General features: G+C 33.8%; 1 protein-coding gene across 4 annotated transcripts in view; it reads left to right on the forward strand.

Annotated features, from left to right (window-relative positions):
* LOC130891365 (whirlin) overlaps nt 1-15947 on the forward strand; it is a 181533-nt gene that overhangs the window by 93316 nt on the left and 72270 nt on the right. The window lies entirely within an intron of this gene.

Here is a 15947-nt window from a genome sequence, read left to right on the forward strand (position 1 = left end):
GAAGGTGTCGTCAGCTTTTTCTACTATCCTCTCTGCATATTGAAAAATTCTTAGCCTACTATAGAACCAAACAAAATTTCAATGTCAAAATATTTTATCACTCAACACATTCTCCTCTTAATTGGATACATTTATTACAGCGAACCTGCAACGTCTCTAGACCTTTCAAAAAAAAATGTTTCTTCTTGCTCTGCAAACCAGACCGCCAGAGCGTTGGCAACATAAGATTTGTGTGCAGGGACGTTGTTCTGCAAAAACAAAACACCTTTGGATAGCTTTCCACGTCTTTTCTCTTCAATTTTTTACCATAGAGTGATCAGTAATGTCGAATAGTAATCTCCAGTTATTGTTCTACCCTTATCCAAAAAATCAATCATGATTACTCCATGGCAATCCCAAAAAATTGAGGCAAGAACTTTTCCAGCAGATTTTTGGACACGAAACTTCTTAGTTCTTGAAGTCTCATCCATAGTAACAATTCGGTTTAAGAAGTCTACATCATTTTCAAAACGAGCACAGATCGAACGTGATGCTTCTACCCTTGCACGCTTTTGGTCAACATTCAAACATTTTGCAGCAATTCTTCTCATGTCTAAATTGACAAGAAAACTAACTAATTCAATAATCTATCTAATTTCTCTTTGACAGAGATACTTCCTTAACTGATGAGCTTCCTTTCCTATGGATCATCCTTATCCTCATATGTTATATCCATATTGAGCGTGGGGATACGTATAAACCGAGAATTTGACCAGAAGAAGATAACAGACATCATGGAGGAAACCGTTAGAAAAAGATTTCAAAAGCTTCGAAACCAGTTGAAGAGATCAGACAAGACAAGCAGCTAACAGTGAAGATTAAGGGAAGAAATAAACAAAAGAGAGAAAAGGGACGAAAAAAGAAAACGCTATCTTAAAGAAAAAATGAGAATAGTTGGACATATCCACTAAAATCATGGATGAAGTAGGATGAAGAGCAAATAGCAGAGAAGATTAGCGAACCTACGAACGAGATAAGACAGGATTGACGGAATGTCATCTCCAAATAAATCACCAGAGCCGAAGGAGGAATCCATCGCGAGTCAAACTTTCACACAAATAATCGGAAACCAAAGGAATTCGATTTAAGAACCAGCTGATAGGAGCAATAATCTAAAGAAAATATGAGGATCGCTGGACATATCCAATAAACTCATGGAAGTAGAATGGAGAGAGCGAGCAGCAAAGTGAACTGGTGATACCATCGGACGAAATGGGGGAGAGTGGAGGTAGCACCATCTCGAAATACATCGATACTACCGAAGGAGGGAATTTCTTATCTACTCCAGGAAAGATAGGAAACGAGTCGAAGAAGCTAGTAAGCAGTAGATATGCGGTTTTTTGTATTCTCAAAATGCATTTTGCAGTTCCATAATTTCTCGAATTATAAAACGATTGGATACTTGAAAAAATCGCTCAAAAACGGAGGTTTTAGGGCACGCTGAGTCCGATTCCGGTATTAAAATTCGACGGGAATACTCGTTGGTTGTATCTCGGAGAAACTAAACGGGTCATTAAAATTTGCCGATAATCGTTTCTTGGGGGTTTTCCGAGAACCCCCCGTAGAACCGCATCCGTGCATTTCCGGCGAATTTCAATGCCATAATTGAATTCAGTATGGCGAAAATCCCGGGAAACTGATTTTTCCGGGTTTCCAATCGTTTTATAATTGTTCGAGAAATTATGCAACTGCAAAATGCATTCATTGCATCTATCCGGTCGATTTTGATGCACTTGACTACTCGGAATGTATCGTTCTTTGAAGATCGCATTTTGAGAGGCGTGGGCTTGGACTAGGCGTAAAAGTATTTGCACTCAAAGATTTAAAAACATATTATTGACAATAAAGTTGTGGAAAGATGAAAAATTAGTTTTTGAACCTTTTGTAGGGGAAAAATTATTACTTATTTGTATATTGAACTTCTTATTATATCGTTGAGTTTATTATTTACTAAATTAAAAATCTTTAACATCCAGTATCTCGGAAATTATCATATCTAATCACTTATATAGAGTTTAATTGAGTCTTCGAATCAGATTTCGACATACAGATTGAATTTTGTACATAATCTTGTAAACTTTTTATTATGATATATCCGATATCACTGTCACGGTTATATTTACATTGTTGTCACATTTATTTACAATTTAATGCACGCAAAAATGACATGTTTTCGTGAACAGATACTGCACATTATATACTTAAAATTTATCGTGTATCTAAATTAAAACCAGAGTTATAAATATTCGTATCAAAATCTATTACATCTAAATATATTACATCAGTGATAAAGTTGAAGCTTTCTCTTAGAAATCCAACATAATAATGAGAGTAAAATATCATGACGCGATAAATAAGACTTTAAAGTAATTCATAGCCTGGTCGTTTAAGCTAAAAAATCGATTTGGAAATAATCCTAGGGCTGTTTTTTTTTCAACCTCCGATCGCTCCGTGCAGACACTACGCGGGCAGAAGAAACCGTGTAAACGACTGCGAAGCTTTCGCACTACACACTCCGCCATTATTGACATTAAGGCGTCAGTCGGCGTTGTGCTACAGCCACGTAAACATTATTGATGCCCCGCCAAGTCTGAATTGCCAAGTGTGATTCGTTTTCTACAGGCTGAAGGCCATAGTCCTGCAGAAATACATCGTGTGTATGGGGAAAACTTCTTGAGTAATGGTGTTGTGCGTGAATGGTGTCGAAAGTTTAAAGATGTGCATGATGAAGGGGCCAAGGATGCAAATCTGTCGTTTCAGATAATCTGGTTCAACGAGTTAACAGAATTATTTAAGATTCACCATTACTGCTTTGTCTATGGAATTTTCAGAAGTTTCAAGGTCTGTTTTTTACTCTATTGCTACTGAACGGACAAATGTCTCAATCTCTTCGGTGATTATTTCGAAAATTATTGTTTTATATGACCTTGTCTTTTATTTATAACCTATCGGAAGTTGAAAGAAAAGTATATGATAAGTCATAAAAGTGTATAGACATCTGTTTCGATATAAAGTTTCATTTGATCCATATCTTCAGATGTTTCAAAAATCGATTTTTCACAGAAATCGCGCTTTTTATGGGAATGGAAATTACAATTTATCACAGGTCAGTTTATATAAACTTAATAGGAAAAAATTAAACAGATTTTACGATTCGATGCGTTGCGATCTTTATTAAAAAAATTTTGTCAATGTCAAGCGACATGTTGACATTGACCGCAACTGTGTCTTAAGGCCTGGACACACTTTTCGTACACCACTCCGATCCGACTCCGGTCCGGTTCTGCTCCAAAGACGATTCGGTGCGGGATCAGAAAGGATGAGCACACATGTCCCACATCCTTCGGGTTATTTCCGATTTGTAGCTCCGGTTCGATACATTCGCCACTCTCAGCAGTCTTGAATCTATTAAATCGTTATGTTCAATGGTGAAAAATGGTGAATTTTGCACAATTTCATTCAAAGTAACGAAAGCTACAATGTACGTGAACAGACTGCCAGTATTGATGATATTTGAGTGGAGGGATCTCGTCTTCAGAAGTTTCCTCGTCGCTGCAGATTTAATTTGAGCGAGCAGTTCAAACAATTCTTCAATTTTTCAGTTTAGGGTAGTAAGAAGATAAGACCCCCATTATCGTTCTGATATATTACAGCTATACAATGTACTTCCTATTAATAATTGTTAATGATATTTGGTTGCATTTACTTACTGGTGAGTAATCAGTGAAGATAATATTTAATCTCTACTGTACATTTGACCTTCGCAATTTTTTTCCAGATTATGTCTTTATAGTCGGAGTTTCGTTACAGCTCGTTTGTCCGGTCATACAGTACTAGATACTTCCTTACTTCTTCAATAAGCATTTCCGGTTTTGTTCCCGACATTATTGTCAATTTAGTAAAAAAAAAAACACTTCAAAACTCTATCTCCAGAATTTTATCACAAATTCCAAAGTCGGTCTTCATATGTACTTAAATTTGAACATGTCGTAACACGTTAAAACTAGTTTCCATTTCTTTGAAGAGTACAGTTGCTGCTGGTGATGCAGTACATTTTTATAAACTAGTATGGAGTGCAATAAATATGATTTTCGCGGAAGGTAAATATTAGAAATAAAAGTTAGTGAGCGAAGGATTCAGATCACTATTTATCCAGATCCATGGAGAAATTCTTGCACGAGAAAAAATTTTAATCCAAAGGAGATGCTGGAAATACAGTAGAACAGTTTTTTTGCATCTAATTCCAGAGAATGGTTTTACCAAGGTCACAAAGAGCTTGCTGAACGTTGAGTTGAAAGAATACGATTGGCTATACTTCAAATATTGAGTCTTTCTTTTTGTATTATTATTTAATTAACAAAGTGACGATAGGAATATTATTTATGAGACACCTTCTATATTATGGTTCGTTTGAAACCTCTTAAAAGGAGTTATTGACATTGTGTTAACGCTATTGCAGTAAAATTTCTTTGTTTTCCCTTCTTTTGTCATTATTCTTGCTTCATCATTAAGTTTACTATGTTTTATTTTATTTGGTACCGCAATATTGAATTCCTTTTGCTTTATTCTTACTTAATTTTCCGCTCACTTTAATACTGTGATGAATTTGGTTACGATTTCTTTTCCCCATATTTTTATCACTAATTCAATATCACTTCTTTATTTGGTCTTTATTTCTTCATTGATTTCGACAACTCCCATTACATACTTTTCAATTTTTCTGAACTAGGACTAACGCCTACCTAATAATGTATTAGCTATTCACATTATATTATGAAACAGTAAAATTTTACTCGATTTTTTTCATGAAATACGATTATTTTGCCTCATTATTATGTGTATTTATATTTAAATAATAACTATTAAACGATTAAATAAAAATAATTGACTAATCGACTAATTGAACTAGCACCAGATTAATTACAAAGTTTTGTAAAATATACCACGTGTTATATATATATATCAAAGTTTGGAGATATGTTTTTCAAATTGGATCAAATATTTTCCTTGTAATTTAGTATTTTCGACGCCACTTCAATTACAAATTATTTAACAAATGAATCTCTCGATTCTAATTGGTAAATAAATTTTAAATCACATTTGCATTTCGAAATAAATATTTTATTTATACAAATGAAACGCTAATTATTTTTGAATGATCGATCATTAGTTACGAAATTAACTGAAGTGAAATTCTAAACGTGAATTTGACTATCATTATTCAATTACCACAGTTTCTCTTTTTGTAGTTTATTTAATCTGTTACCTTCCTTATGACTCAATATAAAGTCTTTTCGAAAACTATAACCCAGGTTCAGGTAGATTGCCTATCAGCTGATTGCGAATCCTAACAGAACGAGATTTAGATCACAATTTATGACGTCGTATTCAATTTTCGATGAAAATTGTAGATTTAAAACATGATTTACAAGAACTTTTGATTTTATTACTTTTTGTGCTTTAATTTTCGATCGGTTATCAACTATTCACCCACTAACATGGAAAAGTTCAATACTAATTAGCTATTTTTTTGCTGAAATTCAGAAAAGTATGAAAACTTCAGTAACCCATCAATTACGCTTGTCATAAGAATTGATAGTAGGTAGCCAGTTCAAAAAGCCATAGACAAATGAAACAACCCGTCAGCTGACCCATTGGTCTACCAGAGTAGAAGAGATCATAATACATGACTACGTCTCGATTAACTCCATCGGTTTCTGAACACCAAATTAGTTTCCGAACATTAAGATCACAGTTTTCTGTTCCTTAGAGCACAAAACTGCTATATATCCACGGATGGATGCGAAGAAAGACATTCCATCACCCCCTGTTTGCTGTACACTCTTGTCTACTGATTTGTTTGGACGTTTTAAGGTGTCTATGTGTTTTTGCTGTCTCGGGTAAACCCTTTCTAATCTTCTTCGGCAAGAAAAGATCTAATGCGAGGGATCATTCGCCTTCTTTGAAGCTGTTCCTATGTATAACTTAGCACTTCTTTATGAAGCGCGGAGTTACCTTGTCTGGAAGATCCTCTAGTAGGTTGTCTCTTTTTTTTTGGTGGGTTTTGTGTGACCAGTGTCGTTATGAATGTCTGCATATTCTGCAGCATACTCAATATCTCTGGCGTTCCTTTATTCTGCTGGAACTGACATTTCCTTAGTAGCTAGTGTGTAGCTAAATCCTAGTTGCGTGCTCTCCTTCGCAGTTTTTAAATTTCGGTTTTTCGGTCCTGCTGAGGATGCAGCCCTCCGTCCTGTTGTTTTTAGGACTGAATGAATAGTGGTAGTCGTTTTCGGGTAGTGTCAGTGTTTTTCTGTATACGGCTCTTCCTCTCTCCTTATTTTTTTCTAGTTATTCTTGTATTTGTTTCTTCGCGGTGTCTCCTTCTTCAGAGATTTGTCTCTCCGCTTTTCCAGAAGTTTTGGCACGTGTGTCTCCATCCTTTTTATGGTTTCCATCAACGACTGTATTCTTTTGTTTTGCTTATTGCTGTCCTCTTTCTTAAGGTACCCTCATTATACTTTCTGTCTGTCTGTTTCTTCCTGCTGACATGCCTCTATCATAAGGTTTCTCCTTATTTTTAGAGTTTCCAGGATCCATGCTTTTAACTCCTGTGGATTTTAATTTTCTTTCATATTAAGTCGTACTGAGAAGCAATTCCTTTATGTGAAAGTATTCTAAGTAACACAAAAGGCTGTACTTGGGACAGCTACCTGAAAACGGAAACAATTTTGTCATAGTCTTACCTAACACCTGAGTCCGCTTTCACTGCACTTATTCACTCGTTAAAAGTCACTGGTTACTATAGGGAGTGGCCTTAGGTCCGTATGATGACACACCCTCGGATAAATCCGCTGATGGGCGGGGAGAAGAACTTTCTAACACCCCCTGTCATTTCGACAGGCCCTTATCTTCGTTCACGTCATAGCTTCGCGCGTAGACTCGTTGCTCTTCCCTGAGTACTATGGGAGATTCTGGGAAGTCGCTACACATACTTGAAATCGACATAGTCACTGACATCTGTCGGACTAAAGATAAGGTTTTTAAATAGCTAGTGAAATATTAAACATCAATAACAATTAGAGAAATCAATTATAATAGATTTGACCATACAAGGCGTGATTATATTCATCAGTTTCGTGGCTCTAACTATTATTAAAAACCTAAATGTAAAAAAAAAAACGAGTCAACGTTTTTAATGTTTTGTGAATGCTTGTATAGTAAGGTTGCCAACGGTCCTGTTTTCCCAGGACATGTCCTAGTTTTTGTAGTGTCCTTGGACGTTCTGAATCGTTTTTAAGCAGCGTCCTGGGTTTTCAAATTTCAAAATTCGCGCGCCACTTTTCAAATCTTGCATTAGACATACATATTATTATTTACTTGTAACTATATGTTATAATATCTAATATCTAATGGTTATAGTCTATAACTTACCTAAGTTTAAAAAAATTGTTACAAACTAAAGTGTTTGTTTTATATTTTAACTATTTTTCAACTTTTTATTCAAATATTTCCATTAAAAAGTGTTATTATTTCAATTACTTGAATTTTATTTCACCTGTTTTCACTAGATATTTATTTAACCATTGCAACTCTATTAATGCGTCCTGTTTTTAAACTGAATTGTCCTGGTTTTTCTTCAAATCTTGGTTTTTTAAATTTGGGGTTGGCAACCCTATTGTATAGACAATAATTGATAGTATACTAGGAAGATATAACAAAACAACTTTTGTATTTGGACACTCAAACATTTAAAATAGCAACAGCAACATTTTTTGAATAATAGTAATGTTTCTCGAGGTTTTACGCCCGGTATTTCGTATAACCGTTTCGATAACTTACCAAAATTATTTCTATAAATAGTTTTTCCATTATCCAAGCCTCTGTATCAAAAAACAAATACAAATAATAAAACAGATGATAATTATATCATTTCGTATGTGGTTAGCTATAGCCGAAATCCATTGTAGTTTGCTCCATTTTTATCATGATTTTTTTATTTTGTTACCTTAATCAAAATATAGCACCTATTATATAGTATAATCCACCAAATTTATTTTTATTCATCCCAATATTTGTATTCAATTTAAAACTATAGAAACAATAATTATATTAAGCATAAATTTTCATATAGTGTGTGGCTAGCTATAGCAAAAATCTTGTAGCTTTCGAACAGGTAACTATTAAAGTAGTTTACTTATTATTCGTAAGGTTCATCTTCCACCCGATAGATGTCAGCCACTACGCCATCTTCAACTACACACAGCGATTTATGTCAATACTACCAGACTAAGCATTATGAATTGTCTTCAGTAGGGTCTTAACTGATCCACTGTGGCGGATGATGAATTTTGGATATGATAAATGATTATACTCCGCTTACCGGCATTCGATCGCAACCGATTGTCGGTAATAATTTGACGCCACAAAGACCAATACAGTTTTTATTAAATAAAACATAAATAAGAGCTAAATTGTTACAGACTTTTAAGTATATTAACACTATTAACAGTATTCTAAAATATTTGATGAAGAACTTAACGAATAGTTTCCATATCTATAACAGTATCAAAATTAATGATGTCTCCAAAAATTGACAGTTTTTAAATACAGATAGAAAATTGATTAAATAAGTTAGATACTAATATAAATAATTTGTATAATTTTAAAAGATTTTATTTTGATATTTATGTAGTAAGTCGATTTATTGATTGATATAAATTATATTAGACCCAAAATCAAGACCATTTAACAGTAAAAACATATAAGAAGGTCTAAGAAAAAAGAAAACAATAACAAAGATAAAAGTGGACTACAAAATATATATGCGAATCTAATTAGACATTTTAACTGATGTAGAAAATATTGAAAATCAAATACACAATATTTATAGAGGAGAAAGAATAAAAAACTGGAATCATGATTAAAAATAAATGTTCATTTATCCCAAAAAAATATCTATTTAAATTACCTTGTTACTCTTCATATATTTGTAAGGCTATACGCCTTGATCGATTGCGCCATCTTCATTATCTGACTCAAAGCCAGACTAGCCGAAGTTTTATGAATGAAAACATTTCTCCATTCATATACAGAAATCGTGTAACAAGAATAGTAGGTAAGGATAACGATTGGAGGTTTATAAATCAAACCGGAAATTTTCGCATTCTAATTTTATAAAATAAAAACTCATATTTGGAAATTCAAAGTGGTCATAAGAATATAAAATTAACCAGAGATTTTTCTATAAATTTCGTTCATAATGTAAAACGATTCATCAAATAATTTACACAAGAAACGAATATCGTGTCTAGATTTCTGTTTTACCGTTTAATTGAAACTCAACAGTTTGTTGATATTCCACTAGATGACGGGACAATATATAAAAATTAAGAATTAGCAGAGAGGTTAACCATATATAATATTCAATCATAACTGAAGTATCTGATTTTTTTTTATTTACTTTGTATGAAGTATACAATTATATTGAGATTATTCCGTATAATAACATCATTACTCGGAACTCTGAAGTAGCTATACTGCCCTGATAAGTTAAAAGGTACTACCTCCAACATTTTTCTAAATTATTTTTTTAAAGTTTTTGATTCTGTTTAAAAAAATACACCATTTTATGACATTCGAAAGCTCTAAATCCATTATAGTGATGAATTATATTGAAATTTATATTGGTCCTAACTCCAGTTTGAAGTTCTTTTCAAGAAAAGGAGGCCCTATGTAACAAACAAATACTAAAAACACCCTAAATCCACAAAGTGTTGCACTTCGGGCATTTACTATTCAAGTTAACCGTGCTACCATGGAATTAGGGCCTTCTTTCGTAAGACACAGTTGCAGGGTTTCCTGTAGTTAGGGCCTTCATAGCGGCTGAGTCATCAAACAACTCCATTGTTTCTCTATATTGTACACAATAAGCATAGCTGCAGCAGCTCAGCTCTATTTTGATAAGTGTGTTCAACAATCAAACTCAGGAAAAGTAAACACCAAAGAACTTGGTGTTGGGGAGACAAAAACTTAAAGTCGAGGTGACGTTGTCAACTCCATACTTTATCTCACAGTTGTTGTTAAAATAACTGCTAAAAGAGGAGATACAAGTCTTTTGTATTCTACCAAATATGAAGAATCTAGTTCAATAGTGTTGAACTTTTTGCAAGCTAAATGCATTAAGAACTTTTCCAAAAAGAACTAGTTGAAAAACTGTGCCCCCTTATGTCATCTAACCGGTGTGGATTTTGGTTGAGCATCCAAGAGTCAGAAGTGCCAGATTTCTTTTTATTTCATGGTATTATACGGTTTTTAAATGTTGTTTTATGTAAATCTATTATTTATTTTAGGGTAAATATTATAATTATGATCATAAAAAGCCCCAACTACCATATGGGGAGTTGAGGCTACTTAAGACTGTGTATTACTAGCAACAAACTTTTATATAAAAAGCCCTAAATCCAGTTTTTCTTAATAAATATGAAACATCAATTAATTTAACATAAAAACAAAGTTGTGTACATTAAAACAATAACTTTTACACATCAAAACCCTTTTAAAGTATCCAAACTTTCATGCAGGTGAAGAAATTGGTTTTGGTCTTCGGAGATAGGGTTTTCTATCTTATGGGGGCAATATACAATATGAGAAAGCTAAATTTGATAAATTTATTATTCCGATATTTTATTATGAGACATGGGGTTGTAATCTCCCTTATAAACACTACCACAAATTTTTTTCTGCACAATCGAAATAGATCCTTGCATCCACCGAGTGTTTGATATTTTCTGTCCTTTGAAAAGCTAGTAAATTTCGGAATTATTAGTATTTATAAAAAAGTATGTGAGTTTTGTTTTCTTTTATAGTAATATCTCCATAACATTTCTACACAGTCTTATTTTGTACTTCATCTAATACAAAACTATGAAATCGGTGTTTAATTTATTAGAGTGGTTCAATTATTATCATTTTTTTGATATTATAGCTTATTGTCACTAAAAAGTGTCGGGCATTTTCTATTTCCATAGTTATTTTCATTCCAATAGTTTGGAAAATCACATATATTCTTTCGGAGACGAGATGTAACGTCCAGAACCGAAAGTATATGGACCTCCAATAAATTTCCTAAATTTTTTATTATGGCACTCGAAATTTGAGACTTTTAGTATATCTCATTCATTTTTTATCGAACGAAAAACACATGGAGATCAAATTTCCCAAAATAAAATTTTTATGGTAGAAATGACAAAATAAAATTTATATTATGAAGAATAAATAAAAAACGTTACCTTTGTCTAACCAATGATGCAAATACGATGGTTGCTACTTAAGTTTTGAGACAAATAAAAACAAAACTTAATAATTGGATCATTGTTTTTCAAAATTATCTCCATTAAGATCAATTGTCGAAGCATTTTTTCCATTCCAATTGAAGTATCTCCAAAACATGTGATTTGAACGCATCAACCGCTTCTTCAAGTGTAAAAAAACGTTCACTTCGTAATTTCTTTTTGATCTGCGGGAATAAGAAGAAATCATCGGGTGCCAAACCAAGCGTATGACCCATCAATTCCATTCAATAGCTTTCGTTTGAACTGACGTGTGACAGTTCGCATTTTTCAAATGGAGAATAATTGGTCTTCTTCGATTGATTTCCCTGATTTTTGTAAATACTTCTACCACGTCTACCATTGAGAATTGACTGTTCTACGCTGCTCTAATGGAACGTGTGTTAAATGTCCGGAAAAACAGGCGACGTTTTGGTTCGCAGTGCTTTTGTTGGATTGGCTCGCGATCAGCGAAACACGATGGTGCTTCATCACCAGAAATCGCAGCGAGTTTGTTTCAATCCACGTTGCAAATCATCGCCTCAAAATGTTCGCCATTGAATTCCATATTTTGACCAAGATGATTGTTTGCAAGTATCTGTAAACAACTCAAATAACACTTGTATAACAACACGTTCCGAGTACGGTAGTAGTAAAATTTTGAAATATGAATGTCAAATTTGACACACTCACATCAGTGTTGCCATATTTCAAAACTCAAGTAGCAACACTCGTATGCTAACTCCCCTACTCTTTGAATTATTCTATACAAGCTACACTGTTACATAAGCGGTGGTAGTTCATAATTAGAAGAAAAACGAATAGTTTTAAATTGATATATAATTAAAAAAAAAACACTCCTTAATGTACTGTACACACTATGTACTACTAGTACTCCATCAACATTCACAGTTACACAGGGCCGGCATTGAAGCAACATTGTGTGTGTGAAAGAATAAACTTTGGCGCCGCTTACAATGAGAGTTACTAAAATATATTGATAACTCATTCTTGAAGTTCATTTATTGATTTGACAAGTGAAAAAAACCCGTTTCTAAATCTTTGCTTGATTTAGAACTCATTAAATTAGTTTAAGTTGTTTTATGAACACATCAAAGTACATACATCGTCACGTCACATTAAACACACACACTTAGAAATGAATCTTCATTCAGTTATTAGATTACAAACCCTATACAGCACACGTGGGGACCCGTTATTCCGGAAAAACGAGTAGAGGGAGTGGTGAAAGAAAGCCCGAGGCGCCGACGCAACTTTGACGGAACATTCCGTGAGTTATACATATATGTAATACTCCTATGTGGACAGTCTCTACGTTACGGTGCCGACAATATTCATTTTCTCTATCGTTCGAGACACTTTATCTATACTGCGCATGCTTGAGAATGCGCAGAACCGAGCTGGTTTCTCGGAGGATAGAGAAATCGTTGTCGTTCTGTCTTCCTTAGTCGGAACAGCTTCCACTAGAAACTGTTCATATAGAAGTATTACATATATGGAGTTATTTGATTAATGTATCCATAACAATCAACTGTACAGGGTCCTTCACGACGAGTTGAATCGATGTGTATATGGGAAAGTACTGCGACTAGTGTTCTTAAAATTTGCTTGCATGAGTTAATGTGTAATATTTTTGAGATTTGGACAAACAACACTTACAGCTTTCAAAATCTGTGAAAACTTTGACAAAAATTTATATAGGATGTTCAAAAAATGGTGCCGAATTTCGCTATTTAAAAACTTCGAAAACATATCAACAAACAAAAAAATACTGGCAGGAAAGAGTTCGGAATGCATTTCGAATTCTTTCACCGCAAGAAAATACGAAACGCCACTCCGCACGGATTTTTAAGAAGAAGCCATAAATATTTGGAAGTTGGGAGCAACCATTTCGAACATTTCTCTCTCTCTCTCTCTCTCTTCTAGCCGTTTTCTATCCTTTGGATATAGGCCTCTCTCATATTTTTCCAGTTTTCCCTGTTCTGTGCCACTTGGTACCAGTTAAGTCCGGCTGTTCTCTTGATATCATCATACCATCTTTGTTGTGGTCTGCCGGTGCTTCTTTTCTCCCCCCAAGGTCTCCATCTTGTTATTTTTCCGCTCCAGTTGGTGATATTTCGAGCAACATGTCCGGCCCAGTTCCATTTAAGACTACCTATTCGCCTCACTATGTCCTCGATTTTGGTTCTATTTCTTATCCACTCATTGGTTTTATGGTCTTTAAGCGTTATTCCTATCATTTTCCGTTCTATTGATCTTTGATGTACCTTTAATTTATTCAAGATTTTCTTTGTTAGGACCCATGTTTCACATCCGTGGGTTGTTACTGGGAGAATGCATTCCATGTAAACCTTGGTTTTTAGTTTGAGGGGTAGGTTGGAGTTGAAGACGTGTCGCATCTTCCCGTAGGCCGCCCATCCTAGATGTATTCTGTGGTTAATTTCAAGTTCTTGATTGGTTTTACCCAATGTTAATTCTTGACCTAGGTAGATATAAGAGTTCACTTTCTTTATCTGTTGTCCTCGCACATTTATACTCTCTTTGTTTGTCCGTTGGTTTGTCATGAATTTGGTTTTAGAAATGTTCATTTCTAGGCCTACTTTTCTTGCTTCTTGTTGTACATTTACTTTAATTTAATTTTTAGTTTTGTTCTTCTTCTCTTAGTGTAGCGTTTTAAAATATTTTTTGATTGACTAAAGTATTTTAATTTTTGATACGTTAACTTTTGTTATTCGTTGAAAATTTCTAGTTTCCATGAAAACCGTTGGTTTGAGATATATGAATTAACTAACGAAGTCCCCTTAATTTAAAGCGTAGAATAAAATGGTAAAAAGAAAAATGGGGGTTGCCATTTGAAAAAGTTAAGTTTTCGAAGTTATTAGATAGCGAAATTCGGCACCATTTTCTGAACACCCTATATAAATTTTTGTCAAGGTTTTTACAGATTTTGAAAGCTGTAAGTGTTATTTGTTGAAATCACAAAAATACTAGATCTGAACCACTTAAACTTAGAAATATGATTTTTTTAGTGGAGGGCTGCATGGTTCAAAAAATTTCGAAAATGTGAAATAATAAAGAAGTGGTTGTCTTTAGGCATATTGTGCCTTATATAAAGTTATATTGAAATTTTGCGTAGATTCAAAAAATTTACTAAAAACCATAGCATTCCGATTAAAATAACGAAATTTGGGTCAACTTCCGATATAACCGGAAGTTTCAGAAAGCTGAAATTACTTTAGCTGAAACAAGCATTTTGTAAAATCCCTACAAGGAAATTTTCAGAATACTAGTCGCACTACATTCCCATATACATATCGATTCAGCTCGTCGTGAAGGACCCTGTATATTTGTCACAAAACAAAGAGGACTAATTTGATACGACGGCTAGCGGGAAAACAAAAATTTCAGTTAGGCCAGTTTTCAGATATGTCTCCCGGATGTTCATCCTACCTGTATAAGTAAAATATAAATTTTCCAACAATTTCAAGAAGTTTTTTTTGTCTCTATTTTTTTTATTGAGCTTTTTGCAACATGAATCTATTACTGCCAGATATTTTTATTGTTGTTCTGACTGTGCCAGACGCAAATTTTGAATAAAAAGAGTATCCAGAAAACTAAAATCAATTTGTCAAACAATAATTCGATTGTTAAACCTTCCGCCATAACGAATAATTGCATTATGAGTGTTAACTTCTTGGATATTAACTTCTGTATGTGAATTTTAAGACGTATTAGCTGGCAGGGCCATCATCATATTTAACTTTAAAATTTAGACGTATCTGTAGAACTTTTTAATATTTTTTCAATTCATCTTCCACAAAAGTTATTATTTTTCCATTTCTATCTTTACAAAAAACACTTTCAATTTCCCACTAGCCACTGTAACACAATTTTGTCAAAAACATTTAAAACAAAGCAATTAATACACCAATGTGACAAAACTAACGCCTCCCTCCTAAATATTCTCTACTGTAGTCTAAACATCCATCACTTTACTTCAACATTTTTTTGTGATTTTTCTAAGGCTTTCGATTGTGTTAATCATGGATGTTGTGGACAATTCCTTGAAATAGGAGTTACATATTGCCTCCTTATATAAAAAATTAAGTTCCTCCTGCTTTGCGCTGAGATCAGTTTCCGAAACACTGAACTTATCCATCTCCTTAACTGTTTATTAGGCCCTTATTGAGTCGCATCTCCGCCCTTCCCTTCTGGGGTACGTGTGGTGCGACTTAATTTGAGCCAATCTTCAAACTACAAAAAAGAGCAGGGATCACTGCAGGGACTTCTTTAAAAGATTCAAAATACTTACTCTTTCTTCCTTATTCTTCTTTGAAGCCCAATTCGTAAGCACACTTCTCCAATTTCAGAAAGGATGTTGCACAGCTATTCGTTACGACCTTTACCTACACCTACCCCACGTTCAGTATTAGTTAAGGGCTCAATATTTTACAATGCAAAAAAATGCACAATCACTTGCCAAATCGATATCATTCTTTCTCGCATTTTGCAATAACTTGTATTTGTATTGTATTTGTATTGTATTTGTATCTTTAT

Source organism: Diorhabda carinulata, chromosome 3 (genome assembly GCF_026250575.1).
Source record: "Diorhabda carinulata isolate Delta chromosome 3, icDioCari1.1, whole genome shotgun sequence".
Taxonomy (NCBI): Eukaryota; Metazoa; Arthropoda; class Insecta; order Coleoptera; family Chrysomelidae; genus Diorhabda; species Diorhabda carinulata.